The sequence below is a fragment of the Lactuca virosa genome, chromosome 4 (assembly GCF_052849685.1).
Source record: "Lactuca virosa cultivar CGN04683 chromosome 4, Lactuca_virosa_CGN04683_v6, whole genome shotgun sequence".
NCBI classification, from domain to species: domain Eukaryota; kingdom Viridiplantae; phylum Streptophyta; class Magnoliopsida; order Asterales; family Asteraceae; genus Lactuca; species Lactuca virosa.
Window position 1 is genome coordinate 444883550 of NC_136429.1, and position 20645 is coordinate 444904194.

Consider the following 20645-nt stretch of genomic DNA (forward strand, 5'->3'; position numbering starts at 1 on the left):
GAATGACTAATTTCTGTTTATGATGGTAAACTAACATGAATGCATCCAAACATTGAGAAACTTATTCTTATGCACTTTGCTCAACATACTACAAAGTGTTGTTAATATGGTAAACTATGTAACTAGTTTTTATCCTTTCTGCACTGTTTTGCAATCATCATAGAAAAATCATACGAGGTCGAAAACTAACTCCGTAAACTCTGAGAGTTTAGAAAATGTGTCTAGTTTATTCATAATTTTTATTATGATTTTTAGAAGTCTCTAACTCATGTGAAAGTGTTCATACTCACAGACTGTTTTGAATTCGTTTCTGAAATGATAGGAAGTTTTGTAAAAATCATCATATATCGTAGAAAAATCGTTTGGAGATGTGCAAGTAGTCATTTTAAAGGTATAAACCTGAACTACTCGCATATGAAATAGTTTTGAAAAATATTAAGTTTAAGTTGGGTAAAACAGTTCGTGAACAGGTCACAACGTTTCTGTTGTAATCTGTCAAGTTAAGTTTTGAATATATTTTGGTGTTTTGACTTTTATTCCCCCCTGAAAACTGAAGAAAACTAGAAAATGTAGGGGTATGAACTCACCTTGAGTGTTGACTTGAAGAGTGGAAGGTTGAAGTTAAGGAATATCAAGTCAAGAGCACCTGATGAACACGTGAAGACTTGGGTGATCCTAAGAACGATTTCGTGTTAATATGTGTGTAGATGATCCAAGAGTGTTATGAAAACATGTAATAGCACTTGAGTTAGAAGGAAAATACTTACCAAAAAAGTGAAGTAATAGTTCAAGAACACATCAAAAGTGTGGCTGAAAGTTGAGAGAAAAAAGGCTCTCTTGATGGCTTAAAAAGTGTATATGTGTTTGATGGTGAAGCAAATGATCAAAGCAAATCAAGAAATCCTCCAGAGATTTCTTTATATAGAAGGTTGCTGGAGCAACTTGTGAGTTTGAAGTGATGTGTGCCTTGGTTTGTGTGATGTGGATAAGGTGGCTAATGAGAGGGTGACACATGGAGGGCAAGTGGGCACACTTGACCCACTTGATGACAGGTTCGCTTCTAACATGTTCGGCTCGAGAGGGGTTTCGGCTCCTAAGAGGTTCGGTTCCTAAGAGGTTCGGCTCCTAAGAGGTTCGGTTCCTAAGAGGGTTTTCGGTTCCTAAGAGGGGTTTCGGCCCTAATTAGCTGTTTTTCGATATAACTCTTCGTTTTCAAGCGGTTTTTGGCCAAGTTAAGGGTCGGGATGACTAAAAAAAATTGAGAGAGATCTTGAGAGAGATTTGGGAGAGATTTCACATACTTGAAGAGATTTGGGAGAGATTTCACATACTTGGAGAGATTTGGGAGAGATTTCACATACTTGGTGAGATTTCACATACTTGGAGATATTTGAGAGAGATTTCACATACCTGGACAGATTTGGGAGAGATTTCACATCCTTGAAGAGATTCGGGAGAGATTTGACACACTTGGAGAGATTTGGGAGAGATTTCTCATACTTGGAGAGATTTGGGAGAGATTTCACATACTTGGAGAGATTTCACATACTTGGAGAGATTTGGGAGAGATTTCGCATACTTGGAGAGATTTGGGAGAGATTTCACATACTTGGAGAGATTTGGGAGAGATTTCACATACTTGGAGAGATTTGGGAGAGATTTCATATACTTGGAGAGATTTGGGAGAGATTTAATCTTAGCCATTATTATCGCATAATCTCATAATGCAAGGTTCGTGAACCCCATTATACTTCGTTTATGATTGTTTTAAGTCCCAGAGAGGGTCCTTAGTCGTGTTTTGATGCGTTTAACTCCCTTTTTAGGGTTTTTACATTGCTAACACTTACAATATCTGAAACACTTGAATCCTTGACATACAATGCACATTTTATACATAGAATAACTTTTAGCATACAAGTAGTAATTTAGTTTGACTTGTTGATTTTGACTTTGACTTGATGATTTCGACTTTGAATTTAACTTGTTGACTTTGACTTGTTGATTTTTAATTTGACGGTTGTCACATTATCCCCCCGTTAGAAGGAATTTCGTCCCGAAATTTGCATTTTGTGTGGGACATCAAGGGTTGGGGAATAGATGTGGGTATATTTGCTTCATTTGCTTCATTTGGTCTTCATTTGGTCCCGAAATTTCTCGAATTTATACTAATTCATAAGTAATAACTTCCCCTCGGAGCGCTGCATAGGGCCTGCTTTAGTGTTTCTCGTTTGATTAGATCGGTAGGGAGCGTATGGGTTTGGTTCGCGAGACTAAACTTATTTGGATGGTAGAACGTTCACTCCCACTCCTGGGTAGCCTTGTCCCGAAGTTCATGGTAGGGCTCGTACCTGGTCCATCTATCATTAACGTCCGTAGAATCTTAATTATATGTTATCCTCGCGTATACACTTCGTAGTGATAGACTAACCGTATCCGTCCCAAGCTTCTGTGCTTGATCTTGTCCTGTTATACGTGTGCTATTCTCGAAGGGTTTACTAGGAATAATTTGAAAAGGTGCGGAAGGTATAATACTCCTCCGGTGAGTGTTTTGGGGTTTCGCAGCCAGAGATGGCCCGGAAGTCCGTGTCGGATTTGCGCTTATGAGAGACGAAGGTTTTCGATATTCAGTGGGTTACGTGAAGGGTCTTTTCGTAGCCGTTTAATCAGGAAAGTGAGGGCTGCACCAATTGACATCGAATGACGACAACAAATCTTTTTAGTAATACATGTGTTAAGTTGTATTCGTATGAACTATTCGTTAGGAAGATAGAGTATCCTGTGATTCTTGTTATTGTGCTCTGTTTTGATCAGTGTTATTGTTACTGTAAATGATTCATATCACAACTGCTAGTACTGGTAGTAAGCGTGTTCTGAATATTAGTAGTGATTTCTTATATCATGATCCCCGACCGATCACTCTATGATCGATCAGTATATGCAAGTCATATGTAAATTGGTATTGATGAAACCGTCGAGGGAGTGGCTCTAACCTAATCCCACTACTAGACATGGAATAGGAGTTAAGACGGAATTATTCGCTTTAAGTCTTTAGTATTTTGATTATAATTAACCTTGATGTATATACCAAGTTATCCCAGCTTACTGGTAATGATCCTAAGATCATATATAAGTGTCTTTGATTTGATTGAACGAGAGAGTATTTTAACTACTTTTTGATATACGGTAATTTCAGCAAACATACCAAATTCATTACAAACATATGGTACTTAAACGTTTTTGTTGTTGGAAACATTACAAAAGTCCTAATAAGGTTTCTTGTTGATCCTGCTGGTTTGGTTGTCACACTCCTCCTGTTCCCCCGTCATTCCTCTCAGTTGGACAGTCTCTCTTGAAGTGTCCCGTTTCACCGCATAGGTAGCATACTGGACTTACACTGGTGTTGGTGATTGAAGCGATGTGTTGGGTTTGGGTCCTGCAGAAACGGGCAGTATGTCCGTTCTTGTTGCAGTTTTTACAGTGCAACACCCGACAAACTCCATTGTGATGGTAGCCACACTTGTTACACTTTGGAAGTGTTCCCATATATTGTCTGACCGGTGCTTGAGTGACAGACGTTGTGGCTAGTGTCGAGGCATGCATCGGGACTGATGTTGTAATTACAGGGGCAGCCACAGATTGTTGTCTTTTAGCGCGTTTTTGAGATAGGTTGTGCTTCTTTTTGTCCCAAAATTTTCGTTTCTTGTTCTTAGGTTTGTGGTCTATGGCGTCTTCGTGGGTAGGCACCCACTGGTGTTCTTGATTGTTACTGCGGTTAGAATTGCCAACACCGCCTTCACCTCTGTTGGCGTTGTTAGCATTGAGTTGCGCAATGACGGCTGTCATGGCTGTCGTGACCGCAGCTTGAATAGTAGCAGAGTCTATTTGCAGGATTGCTGCCTTGCTTGTTGGCTGGTTACCACCTTGTGAAGACATAACTCTGTTGCATGGGGAGAAACGATTTTGTGAGTGGGGATGATTCTAGTTATACCCTCATCATTTATATACAAATATATAAATTTCGCACTTTACTGAACTATTCTTGATGTTTCTGCTCACGTTCCTGAGACGGAGTTATGGTAGTGGGTAGAAGTAGGTTTCGTACGGGCGTTAAGTTTTACCCATCTTAGGATTATGTTTGTCCAAACACACTTAGCTGAGGTGTTCTAATGAGATCCGGTGTATTAGTGCTGGTATGACCGCACTCTGTAGGTCTATGGAAAGGTACCTTTCAACCATGAGGTTTAAAAAGGAGAGATGAGAATGATTATTGAATAAGGGTTTATACATCGGGAGTTATTTTATCTTAGTTCTGAGTGTATCGTGTTCCAGTTGTTTATGGTGCTCTGAAAACAATTCATAACGAGAGTCTATATATGATAAACTTAGGAATTCTTAGTAGTATTGCTCCCAATGAAATAATACACATGCCCCTTTCGTTTGTATGATTTTAGTATATTTAGTTTTTAGCGAAAGGTTTTGAGCCTGATGCAGGTCCACACCACATCATTGCAAGAATTTGGACCGCAAATAAATCTCTCGACTAGTGTAATCACTAACTCGCGGGGTCGGGCCTACACATGGAGGGGAGTAGCACCAACACATACTCATAGACGTAATCTACTAGGTCTTGTGAGTAAAACGAACTCTGCTCACGACAATACGTCCCCAAATGGCGATTGCTGTTCCTGATGGCGACTCTATTCCTCGATCAATGCTGCCCAACGGGGCACATGTTCGATGGAGTTGAGACGGTTTGCGAGAGCCCAGGTTATGTGAGGAGAGTTGTAACATTCCGGAATTCAGGTGCGTTTCTTAAACCCTTCTTCTTTTCCAAGTTGTCAAGTTTAACCCCTTAAAGGAAATATTAAGGCAAATGAGTACGCTGCGCGTACTCATGCACTTAAGTTGGACGCGGACTCGCCTAGGTACGCTGGGCGTACCCAGGGTTACGCTGGGCGTAGCGAGCCCAGATGCAAACCCTAAATGAGACTTGTGCACTATAAAAGGAATGATAAGACTCTTACCCCAGCAACCATACTTCAGTGAGTGAAACCCTAAGAGAGCAAAAACCCATCATAAGCTTGTGTGTGTGTGTTCTTAAGCTTCAAAGTGCCATTTCAAGGTGGTGAAAGAGAAGAGGAGGCCATTTTAGGAGCTAGAAGTTGGTGGACAAGAGTAGATCCGAATTCTTCAGAGGTTGGAGCTTCTTTCTGAGGTAAAAAGCTCAAAGCTTTCCTTGTCATTTTTGATTTGTGCTTCTTGGACCAATTTCTAGGGTTTTTGGTCCCAAGGTGGAGACTTTATGAGCAAATGGTCTCCATTGCCCTAGATCTGCCATATTTCAGGGTAATATGAGTTGTATGTTCATAAAATTCAAATCTTGGACATGAATATTGAGCCATGCATGAGATCTAGACTTTATGAGGAAGAAGGAAAGGTGTTAGAGTGATTAGGGACCTTTACAGCCATGCAAAGGCTTAAAGGTCTCGACTTTATGGATTAAGTGATCTTAGAGAAGTCAGATCTGGAGTTTGAGTTTATTTCTTAACCGTTTAAGACCAAAAATCTATGAGGGCATGAAACTGAGACTTACGCTGGGCGTAAATCTCAGTACGCGCAGTGTAAGGGTTTGAGACCCCGATTCTGGATCGCCGGAGTACACCTCGCGTACAAGAGCTGGTACGCGCCGCGTACTGCCCCCTGTTGACTTTCGTTGACTTTTAGGGTTTTGGTCAACATTTGTCCTTTTAGGTCAGGGAGGGGTAAAATAGTCTTTTACCCTTCTGTGGGTTGGTAGAAAGGGATTTAATCTAGCCTTTGAGAGCCATTATTTATTTGAGGATATTGTTTATGTGATTAGGCGGGGGCTAGATCAGTAATTCCGTGTGCGAGATTATCCGAGTTACCCGAGGTGAGTCTTCTCATTATACTGTACATGAAAAGGTACCTATGTATGACCGGAAGGTCTTGTATGCTATGAGGTGTATGTACTGTATGCTGTTATGTGATATGTATGTGTTAGGTATGTTATGAATGATGTGGACGGGAAGGTCAGGATGATATGGATCGGAAGGCCAGGGTGAAATGGGCTGGAAGGTCATTACAGGTAGGGCCGGAAGGTCTACCAGGGTTATGGGACGGAATTCCCCTGAGACACAGAGACCGGAAGGTCTTATATAGCCTTGAGTGGCGTTTGTGCGTATGTGGTATATTGGGGAACTCACTAAGCTTTTATGCTTGCAGTTGTTATGTTATGTGTTTCAGGTACTAGCGAGGATCGCGGGAAGGCGCCGGCATGATCCGTACACACTTGTGTAGTTTATGTTACTGAGATTCTGGGACATGTTTTTGTTGTGACACAGTGGATACATTATGTTTTTATGTTATCGTGTGATTGAAAGCATGATTTAAAAATGAAAAATTGCTTTGAAAATTTACGTCGTTACAAGTTGGTATCAGAGCCTTGGTTTGAGGGATTCGGATGCACCTTCGGGCTTATCTGAACTCAAACTGAGGGTTTGAGGAAGTTTTTCACAAAATAAACAATTTTTCTAAGGAAGTAAAACAATTTGAGAAAACCAGAAGGAAGCAGTGTGTACGATCAGCCAGCGCCCGAACGGTGATTTCCCAAAATACCCTTACATTATGTGTTATGAGATATGTTATGATATGTTTGTTGGATTAATGTCTAAGTCCATAACTATAATTGGTAAGACTTGACCCGACCCGAACCGTCATGGTCCATTTGGGTTGCATGGCATCATGCATTTGGATAGACTATAATGAGAGAAATAACACTTAAGGTTTGTTAATATATTATAAGTTATAATATATTAATAAGATTATTTAATTAGTATTGATCAAGAATTAATCTAGAATTAATTAAGTGATCAAAAGAAGACTAATTAAATATACGGGTTGATTGTGTAAATCACCCATACTTGTATAGTGGGCTAATGCTCCATGGATTGTCAAGTTGGTCTAAAACCCATAAGATGCTCCATGGTATGTTTGAACCCATGGATCCAAGGAAATGGAAAGCCATGACAATTAGAGTTTACCCTAATTGTCACTAACTATATAAGCATCTTATTGTTGACAAAAATCGGCGACTAGAGTATGATAATAAGGGCTAGCCGATCTTCATGAAATGTGTATGTTCTCTCAAGTTATTCCAAGTGTATTTGGTGTTGTGTGAACCATTTGAGGTGTCACACTTGGGGCACTAGGCACTCAAGCTTCATGAAGTCATTCTACATCAAAGAGGTATGTAATTCTAACTTGATATATTCATATGAATCAATGTTATTATGCTAGTTAGGATGAATACCTTGGAAAGTTCATATTTGCATGTATAATAGAGAAAACATAGATCCAAGGTATTTAGGGTTGCATGTACACTTAGGAGTGTTAGAATGCTCAAAACCCAACAGTGGTATCAAAGACTAGGCTTGTTTTCTTGTTATACTTGCAAAAATGGCTGAAAAATCAAATTTTGTTGCTGTCTGAACAGCAGACTCGCCGAGTCCATGAAGGGACTCGACGAGTCCATGCCTTAAAAGTTTTCAAAACGATCCAACTCGCCGAGTTGGTTCATGCACTCGACGAGTTGGACCCCCTGACTGCATATCTTCGAGTTTTTTGGGCTGGAAATGGACTAGGAACATTACCATAAGTTGTTTTTGAACTTATAAACTTGTTTTTGATGTGGTAATGTTCATGCTAATCCAATTTCAAAGATAATTGTCAATAGATTCATGTTTTGTATTAGTTTAAGTGTTATGCTAATTACATGGAAAAGTTTGATTCCAATTATCTTGTTCTTATGAGTTGCTTAGATTAATAGAAAATGTTGATTGATTATGTGTCTTTGATCTGTTTTAATCTAAGAGTGGATTCTAAAATGTGTTTGTGTAACTTGTCCTCAAGTTACATAAAAAAAGTCACATTAAAGTTTCTTAAAACTCATAAAAGTTGGCAATGGTTACAAAATGAAGAGTATTGTCCTCATTAAATGGTTTTATGACTCCATAACTTGTCCTCAAGTTATGGAGGTTCAAGAGTCACTTCATTAAATAATAAAAATGTGTAACCTTAATTAGTTCCATAAGTTACAAAAGAAGAAGAGTTACATTCTTTAATAGTTTAAAGTCTTCCATAACTTGTCCTCAAGTTATGGAACTTGAAGAGTTTTAATTAAAACTACTTTAAACACATAAGTTATGGAATTAAATGGTTTTGAATATTTTCAAAACTTGCCCTCAAGTTTTGGAATTTGTAAAGTTTCTCTCATGATTACTTTAATTCCAAATTAAGCCCTTATAATTTTAAAAGTTAGAATTCAACCCTTATACTTTATAATATTTTAAGTTAATAATATTTATATATATGTATAAGAGTAAAGTCGTTTTACCATTAGTAGGCCTCGTTCATGAAGCCGGTCTATAAGGGGGTATAAGGTTACTGCCTATAAAATGGCAGTTTAATGGGTGTCCACTCTCACCCACCGCTTCCTTGACTGGTGGAGGGTCGTTAGCCGAACGGGTAGGACAAGGACTATAATTCTCCCTTCATTAAAAGTAGTAATGATAAATACTAAGTAACTAAACCTCTTAATTCCCAATCTTAGTTACTTAGGAAAATATGAATAAGGTGCTCATCCATGAAATTACACTTTGCACTTTGTTTAAACCGTTAGTGGAGCGTGTGTGGTTAACCGGCACTCTAACCTGGATTTAACAAGGTATGCAAAGGGTAACTTAATATTTATTATAGTATCGATGGAGCTCGTGTGGTTAACCGGCACATCGATTGAGGGGTAAATATTAAGGGCACCAAGTAATTTGCATGGTTACTTCACACCTTGTTTTGTGATCCTCGACATCCCAGTCACAAAACCTGAAGGGTACACTCGAGATTGAAACATGCCATTGAAAAGTTCAATGAATCTCAAAAGATCTAGGAGTTTCAAATCCAAGTTAAACCTAATTAAATTATTTCGTTTCATGGTGGAAATTGGTGAATCGTCATTCGCCTACCTTCAAATATTTTATAGCTTGGATTACGACATCCCTCTTCCAAGTTATAAAAGTATTGTGTTGGGTCCTAGCCTTAATATCTCATATTGGGTGTTATATTAAGGACTTTAAATCAACTATCTTGAATATCTCCCAAAAGATGTCTAGTTCAGACATCTATGATCTTCCCAAATCTCTTGGAACTTCACTTCCTCCACCTCCTCTAATTATTCTCCCTAACCCACAAGTTTAAGGTCACTCAAGCCCTATTGGCAAGCAAGGTCTATGTGTGATCGCATCTTGGAGATGAAGTAACATATTGACAAGCCGGAAGAGTTGGGTGTCAAAGTATTAAGAAAGTTGGATGCTCAATCACTTTCTAAGTCACATAGTGAGTTCCTTTGGGGCTTCTATGAAACAGACTATGACATGACCCTTAAAGATCTTATCTATTTGCTTGGTGCTGCTGAATCAACAATGATTTGGAACGATAGTAAAGCAAATTTGATTAGAAGATCAACTTCCCAAAAACTTTATGGACATTGACAATGGTGACACTGGAAATCCAGAAAAAGCTTTCTCTTCCCAATGGAAAGGGATTGGCCATAGTCAACCTGGTTGACCAAATGGTAAAGAAAAAGGCTAAGTCTGAGATAGTCCCATTACCAAAGGATCCATATGTTTATTTTGCCAAAGGAAAGGGCGTTGATTGCAAAGCTGCCAAATTTACCTAAGGATGTTAAAGTCAATAAGTTTGCCTCTACTTCAGGTAGAGCCCATTATCTAACTCTGTTAAGTTTCTATTCTGAGATCCTCATTACATGATGTGACTGGGTCACATGTTGATGTTTTAAGAATCAAAGAATAGAGAGAAAGCATAAAGGAAGTATATGCTGATTCTGATCGCGAAGGTGGATTTCGATCGCATCAGAATTTTTAGCAGTTGCTTAAGAGTTGTGATAGATTGCTTAGGAATAGATAACAACATAGTTTTCAGATGCATTTGCATTGTAAGGATAAGATTTTCCGCAAGTTTTTAAATAAAAGAAAATTTTGTTTTATTTATTTTATATATATCCTTACAGTGGCATTTGTGGAAAATTGTTGTTTATATGATTCCATTGATAGCAACATCGGAATATGAAATTGATTCTTTCATTTGTGGTAGTGTCTAAATTTACCAAATCAGGAAAGTTCCTCATCGCCCAAGTTTCAATTGGACCGAAACTTGGAATCATGCAAGTTGAATAGTATGATGAATGAGAACTTTTAAGCATTGGAAAAATTAAGACTAATTACTTGTTCACATGGATGTGTGAGTCAAGTAAAGGACTAAAGGGATCGAGTACACATTCTTGTGCACTGGTCAAGTCCACCACAAAGATTGATAAGACTATTCGTCATGATTTACCAAAGTTTAGTAAATATGGTTATACTTATAAGTTTAAGTATAATTCTGAAGCATTGGAAAAGTCTCGATGTATGGCAGAACGAATGAGAAAAATCAAATTAGGTAGAAAGATTAAAGTTTCTCAAATTTGAAAAGATGGGAGAGTACTTTAGTATCATGTTTTTTGATCATCTTAATGATTAAAGAACCACATCACAATTGGTCTGCTAAGGACATCTTAGTGCATTCTTATGACTAAGAAGAGCAGTCATGAATTGTTGAAATGGTTAAATCAAGAAGATGGGTCATACTTCGTTTCAAAAACAAGTCTTAGAGTCATACTCTAAGACTATAAGTTGAGTGACATATCTTAAAGAAAGGTTTATAACACTTGTCAAATGTAAGAGTAAAAGTGTCCTACTCTTGTACATTTGAAGTTGGTAAGTTGTGATGTTTTGGATTAAACAAAGACCGACTAAGACCATTTGTGTGAAGTGTTTATCTTGATAAAGAATCCGCACTATCTCTTGAATATTTGGCAAGATAGTCTTATATGTCAAGAGGACACTGGGAGTCTTAAAGGTCTTGAAAATCTCAAGAACTAATCAAGAATAAAACCTGAGGTTCTTCACTAGCACACGACTTGAGGTTTATAACCTATTGTGTTGACATACTTCTATTTCAGTGCCCATTCCAGTTAAAGTTGGCTTTGCATAGGAGTTCTGGAAGTTCTCAATTGGTTGCATAACAAGTTGGAAGCAATGGTAGCCCCTGTACTGCCAGGTGGCAAGAAGATAAGATTGAGTTCAGTCCATATGTGTTTGGATTTGTCATTATCCTTGTCTTGTGACTATGGTTTTGACGATTCACATGGATAAGAACTCATACACCATAAAATCTAAGGGTCATAAGTTTTCTCTCCGATTCATGAAAATGATGGTGAGGAAACACTTCCACCAAGTAGATTTGAAGTAGATGGCAAAAGGTCTAAACAATTGAGACTATGATTACGGCATCCCTTTTCATAGTTCTGAAATTGTTTAGACACACATGCATGCTATCTAAGGAAAGGTGTATGATTTTGATAAAGTCTTATCAAGGCAATCTCGTCTCAGAAATATGAACTTTGGTAAGAAAGTCAGTAAAGTATTGACTTCTAGAAGTCCAGCTGATTTCTAACTACATGTCAAAGCTAGTGGGAGCATAGGTGTTATGCTAATAATCATCATGTTAGTGGGAGCATGATAATTATTGTTAGTGTTGCAAGTTGGCAATGTTAATTATAGAAAACAAAAGTTTCAATTCGTGAGGCTGCAGGGGTTGAAAGAGTTGTTTTGCTATAATTAAGGGAGAGGATATACTTCATTTCAGTTCTAAAGGCTTAGATTGAGACCTTAATCATCTTTAGTCAATAATATATATATGAATTTCATGTTGGATTGGTTCAAATTAAGGAAATTCTATATATTGCGTTCTCAAAATTCGATTATGATTATGGCATCCCTCTTCATAGTCAAATTTTGAAAACATGGGAAATAAAAATATTGTAGCAAAAGACTGGCCTAGAATCATGTCTTTATGTGAGACATCATGAATCGTATCCCATTTGCTTTGGGTACATGATCGATTGCATGTGCTATAATATTTGTCCTTTCTAAATTTTTCCAAGAAGGGAAAAGGTCTAGAATTGGATATGACTAAAATGATTAAGCAATTGTCGAGGACAATCTAAGGTTTACCAAAGATTGGTTGCTCAGGGACAGTTGGAAGTATAGTGCTAATTTTGGAAGGACCATATTGACATATTCTGAAAAGAGGCATCTCTTGTTCAGAAGTAATAGTCAAAATGAGAATAATGAGTTGTCTCCATAGGTGGAAGTTATCTGTGTAAGATTAGAAAACTTAATGCAAGAAGCATGTTCAAAGCAATGTACTTTGAATATGAGACTTAGTTTCCATGGAGTTGATCTCCATTGGAATACCTTATAATGACTGTTGACAAGTCTTTGTGACTTTGTACATATTCATTACAGGAGGTTCAGTGCATATAAGTTTAAAATCTAAACAGATTTCGATAAATGATAGGAATTTGAAATTCTCAGATTTTTCGATAAGGATTTGGGAGTGTGAAATTAGAATCATTGAAATTATGTTCAATTGGTTTATTTCACAAAGTAAGGATCATAGAAAACATAGAGTGCATACTTGGTGTATGGCAAAGCTATTGCTTTGAAAAACATAGTGTACTTGCTTGGAGCATGGGATAACTAGTGTTTTTTAATTGAAGTATAAAGTTGATAAAACCGAAACAATGAATAATGAGTAATCAGCATGGTGATAAATAAAAGTGTCTTATTTATATTCATAGGTTTTGATACCATATTAGATTCAATTATTCTTGTGTTTCATTTTGCATGTTTTGACTTCCAGAATAAACTAGGTCATTTTTTCCCGAATGACTAAGTTATTCAAACCATCCACAGTCGGTCATATGTTGGAAGTAGATATGAATCAAGACTGTCATGAGTTGGCTTGTAGAGGTCTAAGATGTTGGACAAAGCGGTGCTACAACACTCATGAGTGCTCATAAGTTTTGAGTATTGGATTCAACCCACGCTCATTTGAATCACTTCATGGATTTTAACACGAGTGATCATGAGACGATAATATCCTATATTCTTCAAACCTAGAGATATGAGTTGTTACTATGAGTTGGTTATACATTGATTGCACGAAAACGCATTGGTAAATCGATGTTATAAAACGTGTCTTTGTGTATGTTTCAACAAGTAGTAGAACAAGCCATATGAGTCGAAGTTTATCCATTCCTTTTACACTCTGGATAAAAGCGATATCTGTGGGCCCCTCGATGATTTAGCGATGACACATGTGAGTGCTTGGCCAAGCCAGGACTGATTTGATTTGTTTAATCAGTCAGTCATCATGAATCGGAAATCGGGAAACAACAAATGGACAGAGAGAATCATTTACAATCCATGTCTCAATCCATATGATATCTAGAATGGAGGAATATATGATCACTTATCTAATGGACAAGTCATTGACAAAGGTCAGAGATCATCGGCAAGGTCAGAGTTTGACGGAAGCTTTTGAGAGCTACGATTGCAAGTCGGTTCTTGAAGTCATACGCAATAATAGTTTTAGACTTATCCAAGTGGGAGACTATTGGATTAATGTCTAAGTCCATAACTATAATTGGTAAGACTTGACCCGACCCGACATGGTCCATTTGGGTTGCATGGCATCATGCATTTGGATAGACTATAATGAGAGAAATAACACTTAAGGTTTGTTATAAGTTATAATATATTAATAAGATTATTTAATTAGTATTGATCAAGAATTAATCTAGAATTAATTAAGTGATCAAAAGAAGACTAATTAAATATATGGGTTGATTGTGTAAATCACCCATACTTGCATAGTGGGCTAATGCTCCATGGATTGTCAAGTTGGGCTAAAACCCATAAGATGCTCCATGGATGCTCCATGGTATGTTTGAACCCATGGATCCAAGGAAATGGAAAGCCATGACAATTAGAGTTTACCCTAAATGTCACTAACTATATAAGCATCTTATTGTTGACAAAAATCGGCGACTAGAGTATGATAATAAGGGCTAGCCGATTTTCATGAAGTGTGTATGTTCTCTCTAGTTATTCCAAGTGTATTTGGTGTTGTGTGAACCATTTGAGGTGTCACACTTGGGGCACTAGGCACTCAAGCTTCATGAAGTCATTCTACATCAAAGAGGTATGTAATTCTAACTTGATATATTCATATGAATCAATGTTATTATGCTAGTTAGGATGAATACCTTGGAAAGTTCATATTTGCATGTATAATATAGAAAACATAGATCCAAGGTTTTTAGGGTTGCATGTACACTTTGGAGTGTTAGAATGCTCAAAACCCAACAATGTGATGCATGCTAGAGTAGGCTAGGTATTCATATTAGGACTAGAGTGGCCTGATTTGTGATGCCTTAGTCTAGGGAGATTTCTGCTGCTATGAGATGCTTGAGAGTGAGTAGGTAGCAGTGAGGAGCTGATGAGAGGTCTACCGAAGGGTAGCCTATGCTAGCGAGATGTAGAGTATTTGTGATCTGGGATCCAAGGAGGAGGACTTGGGGTGAATATTGATGCGGTGTGGACGGTAGTATAGGGCCCGTACTACTGGAGACACCGGATCACTACGCAGTCCAAGTAAGAATCCTTAGGGTACTAGGAAACAAGTAGGGCTTAGTTATTGAGTGCGAGTATGCTCGAGTGAGTCTCTGATATTTTTATGTTGTATTTCAGAGACACCATGGTTGGGACACGCCACAGAACTGAGACGAGCGGCGTGAGTGACGAGGAACTTCGTCAGATGATCCACGATGAGGTGGCTGCGGCGATCCGAGCCGAGATTCCGGAGATGTTTGGGTCTATGAAGACCACATTGATTGAGACCTTTGATGAGCGGTACGCAGCGGTTACTGAGGCTGCGGCTGCTGCAGCTACTGCAGTTGTTGCTGCTGCTAGACCTCAGGGGGGTGACTCGTTGTTGTTCCGGGAGTTCAGCAACACGAAGCCACCAGAGTTTGATGCGACGCAGGATCCGATTACTGCGATGAGATGGATTTCTAACATCGAAGGATGCTTTTACACCTGCTCGTGTCCAGAGCATCTGAGGGTTCGGTTTGCACTGAACCAGCTTCGCTTAGGGGGGAAGGACTGGTGGAAGTTTGTGACGCCAGACTTCACTACGGCAGAGCTTATTGCGGTGACCTGGGAGAGGTTCACCACGATGTTTCGAGAGGAGTATGTTCCCCTTGTGGAAAGGGAACGTTTAGCCCAAGAGTTCTTGTCCCTCAAGCAGGGAACTGAGTATGTGACGGTGATTACGAGGATGTTTCATGAGAGGGTGTTGTTTTTCCCTAAACACGTGTCGTCTGAGCAGGCACGTATGAGCCGGTACTTGAGCATTTTGAGGAGGGATATCAGGGAGTTCGCGGCGAACTCATCATACCGGACTTTTTCTGAGCTCCAGGAAAATGCCCGGAAGAGGGAGATTGAGCTAGAGACTCAGGCTCGGGAGGAGGCCGAGTCTCAGGGGAGGGATCGGCGACCGGCACAGTCTCAGCCGGCAGCCAAGCGGGCAAAGCCCGCCGATTCGAGATCTGGAGGCCAGAAGGGCCGCACTTGTGGGAAGTGCGGAAAGGGACATGATGAGGTTTGTCGATCTGGTTCTTGCTTCAAATGTGGAAAGGAGGGGCACATAACCAAGGATTGCCCCAAGGGGTTCATGGTTTGCTTTCATTGCAACCAAACCGGACACCGGAAGGCCGAGGGTCCGCAGCTGCGGGGGACAGCATAGGGAGCACCGCAGGGATCTGCCCCTACTGCCGTGCGAGCTACTGAGGTTCGGTCGGTGAAGGCCGAGGCACCGAAGGCTCGCAGGAGAGCTTTCCAGTTGACAGCGGAGGAGGTCCGCGCAGCGCCCGATGTCGTGGCTGGTATGTATTCTTTCATTTATTTATGCTGAGTTTGAGATATTGTGCTTATATTATGATGTGCGTAGGTACTTTTCTTGTGAATTCTGTACCTGCTTTGGTGTTATTTGACTCGGGTGCGAGTCGATCATTTGTGTCTTTAGCCTTCAGTCAGCACATCAGTATTCAGCGGGAGGTGTTGAGTCGACCTCTACGAGTTTCCATAGCTGACGAGCGAGCGGTGTATGCTACGAATGTGATTCGAGGATCTGTACTCGAGATCTTCGGGGTTGAATTCCCGATAGATCTAGTCCCGATTGCGATGGGGGACGTGTGTGTCATAGTGGGCATGGATTGGTTAAGCCGATTTGGGGCTGTTATAGACTGCGAGCGACAGTTAGTGACGATACGAGACCCTAGTGGGGGAGTACTTACGGTGTACGGCGAGGGTACCCGATCTGGGTCAGCGTTCCGTCCGGCAGCTAGGGCGAGGCAGAGTCTACATCAGGGATGCAACAGGTTTGTAGCTTATGTGATGGATACTCTAGTGGCCGCAGAAAGGCCGAGTTCGGTTGATGATGTTCCGATAGTGCGTGAGTTCCCGGATGTTTTCCCCGAGGAGTTGCCGGGTGTGCGTCCCGAGAGGCAAGTGGAGTTTCGCATCAATTTGGTTCCGGGAGCGACGCCTATCACCAAGGCGCCCTATCGCCTTGCACCACCAGAGATGCAGGAGTTATACTCACAGCTTCAGGAGCTGTTGGGGACAGGATTTATCAGGCCGAGCAACTCACCTTGGGGAGTGCCGATCCTTTTTGTTAAGAAAAAGGATGGTTCACACCGGACGTGCATTGATTACCGGGAGTTCAACAAGTTAACGGTCAAGAACCGTTACCCACTACCGAGGATTGATGATCTGTTCGATCAGTTGTAGGGAGCACCTTGGTTCTCCAAGATAGATTTGAGATCTGGATATCACCAGATGAGAGTGCGAGATGAGGATATCCAGAAGACGGCGTTCAGGACTCGTTATGGGCATTACGAATTCGTGGTGATGCCTTTTGGGCTCACCAACGCACCGGCAGCGTTCATGGATCTCATGAACAGGGTGTACAGACCGATGTTGGATCGTTCGGTGATCGTGTTCATCGACGATATACTGGTGTATTCGAGATCCAGAGAGCAGCATGAGGAGCATTTTGTTGGATTAATGTCTAAGTCCATAACTATAATTGGTAAGACTTGACCCGACCCGACATGGTCCATTTGGGTTGCATGGCATCATGCATTTGGATAGACTATAATGAGAGAAATAACACTTAAGGTTGGTTAATATATTATAAGTTCTAATATATTAATAAGGTTATGTAATTAGTATTGATCAAGAATTAATTTGGAATTAATTAAGTGATCAAAAGGAGACTAATTAAATATATGGGTTGATTGTGTAAATCATTCATTCTTATATATGTGGGGTTGTGATCCAAGATTTCTTATGTTGGACTAAGTCCATGGGGTGACCCATGGATACTCCATGGAGGTTAAAATCCATGGAGCATAAGGAATGGGTAAAGTTATGAGTTACATGGTGTAACCCTAATAGCCACCATATAAAAGAATCCCATGGCTCAAGAAATCGTGCACTAATGTGTGAGTGTGAGGGCTAGACGATTTCAAGGAGTGTTCAAGTTTCACTCAAGTTATTCCAAGTGTATTTGGTGTTGTGTGAACCATTTGAGGTGTCACACTTGGGGCACTAGGCACTCAAGCTTCATGAAGACATTCTACATTAAAGAGGTATGTACTCTATCTTGTTATATTTATTATTTTGTATGCTAGATTAGGATAATACCTTGGATGTTCATAACTGTATGTATAATAGAGAAAACATAGATCCAAGGTATTTAGGGTTGCATGTACACTTAGGAGTGTTAGAATGCTCATAACCCAACAGTGGTATCAGAGCCTAGGCTTGTTTTCTTGTTATACTTGCAAAAGTAGCTGAAAAATCGAGTTGGATGCATATATTCGATTGTTTTGGCTGGAATTGGACTAGGAACATTACCCTAAGATGTTTTTGGACTTATAAACTTGTTTTTGATGTGGTAATGTTCATGCTAATCCAATTTCTAAGATAATTGTCATAATTTCAAGATTTGTATTAGTTTGTATGTTCATGCTAATTTCTTGAAGATTGATGATTTGAATTATCTTATTCTTATGAGGTTCTTAGATTAATAGAAAAGTTGTGTGAAATAGTTGTTTTTAATCCATTTTAATCTAAGAGTTGATTCCAAAGTGTGTTTTTGTAACTTGTCCTCAAGTTATATGAAAAGTCACATTTAAGAATCATAAAACTCATAAAAGTTGGCAAAGGTTACAAAATGAAGAGTCTAGTTCTAATTAAATGGTTTTATGACTCCATAACTTGTCCTCAAGTTATGGAGGTTCAAGAGTCTCTTCATTAAATTAAAAAAAAAAAGTGTAACCTTAATTAGTTCCATAAGTTAGAATAAAAAAAAGTTATTTTTTTTTATTAATTAGTTTAAAGTCTTCCATAACTTGTCCTCAAGTTATGGAACTTGAAGAGTTTTTTTTTTTTTTTTTTTTTTTTTTTTTTTTTTTTTTTTTTAAATTAAAACTACTTTAAACTCATAAGTTATGAAATTAATTAGTTTTGAATAGTTTCAAAACTTGCCCTCAAGTTTTGGAATTTGAAAAGTTTTCACTTATGAATACTTTAATTCCAAGTTAGCCCATAGAATTTTAAAAGTTAAAAGTTAATAATATTTATATATATGTATAAGAGTAAAGTCAGTCTTACTGTTAGTAGGCCTCATTCACGAAGCCGGTCTATAAGGGGGGTACAAGGTTACTGCCTATAAAATGGCAGTTTAATGGGTGTCCACTCTCACCCACCGCTTCCTTGACTAGTGGAGGGTCGTTAGCCGAACGGGTAGGACAAGGACTATAATTCTCCTTTCATTAAAAGTATTAATGATAAATACTAAGTAACTAAACTCTTATTAATACCCAATCTTAGTTACTTAGGAAAATGTGAATTTGGTGCTAACCCATGAAATTACACTTTGCACTTTGCTTAAGTCGTTAGTGGAGCGTGTGTGGTTAACCGGCACACTAACCTGGACTTAACAAGGTAGGCAAAGGGTAACTTAATATTTATCATAGTATCGGTGGAGCGTGTGTGGTTAACCGACACACTGATTAAGGGGTAAATATTAAGGGTACCAAGTATATTTGCATGGTTATTCACACCTTGTTTTGTGATCCTCGGCATCCCAGTCAAAAAACCTGAAGGGCACACTCGAGATTGAAACATGCCTTTGAACAGTTCAATGAATCTCAAAGATCGAGGACTTTCAAATCCAATTAAAACCTAATAAATTATTTCGTTTTTCATGGTGGAAATTGGTGAATCGTCATTCACCTACCTTCAAATATTTTATAGCTTGGATTACGGCATCCCTCTTCTAAGTTATAAAATAGTTTGTTGGGTCCTAGCCTTAATATTTCATATTGGGTGTCATATTAAGGACTTTAAATCAACTATCTTGAATATCTCCCAAAAAGATGTCTGGTCTAGACATTTATGATCTTCCCAAATCTCTTGAAACAAGCTTTCCTAAATGAAGATGATGTCCCATGGATATCATACTTCTTTCACCTCCTCCAATTATTCTCCCTAACCCACAAGTTCCTAAAAAGTTTAAGGTCACTCAAGCCCTATTGGCAAGGCAAGGTCTAGGTGTGATCACATCTTGGAGATGTAGTCACATATTGACAAGCCGGGAGAGTTGGGTGTCAAAGTCTTGAGAAAGTTGGTGGCTCAACTACTTTCTAAGTCACATAGTGAGTTCTTTTGGGAATCCTATGAAACAGACTAAGACAAGACCCTTAATGATCTTATCTATTTGCTAAGATCAACTTCCTAAAACGCTATGGACATTGACAATGATGACATTGGATATCCAGTAAAGCTCTCTCTTCCCAATGGAAAGGGATCGGCCATAGTCAACTCGGTTGACCCAATGGTAAAGAGAAAGGCGAAGTCTGAGATAGTCCCATTATCAAGGATCCATAGGTAACTATTGCCAAAGGAAGGGGCATTGGTTACGAAGCTGCCAAATTTACCTAAGGATGTTAAAGTCAATAAGTTTGGCTCTACTTCAGGTAAAGTCCATTGTCTAACTCTATTAAGTACATGCTGATTCTGATTGCGAAGATGGATTTCAATCGCATGGTTCGGTGATCAGAATTTTGGGCTATTACTTAAGAGTTATGATATTTATATTTCTTAGGAATAGATAACAACAAGGTTTTCATATGGATTGTAAGGATAAGTTTTTCCGCAAAGTTTTAAAATAAAAGAAAAAGGTTTTGATTTTATTTATTTTAAGTATCCTTACAATGGCATTTGTGAAAAGTTGTTGCTTATAAGATTCCATTGATAGCAATATTGGAAAAATGGATTTGATTCTTTCGGTTGTGGTAGTGTCTAATATTACCAAATAAGGAAAGATTCTCATCACCCAAGGTTCAATTGGACCGAAACTTGGAATCATGCAAGTTGTATAGTATGATGAATGAGAACTTTCAGCTTGGAAAATTAAGACTAATTCCTTATGTGAATAAGGAAAGGACTAAGGGATCGAGTACACATTCTTGTGCACTGGTCAAGTCCACCACAAAAGATCAAGAAGACTATTCGTCATGATTTACTTAAGTT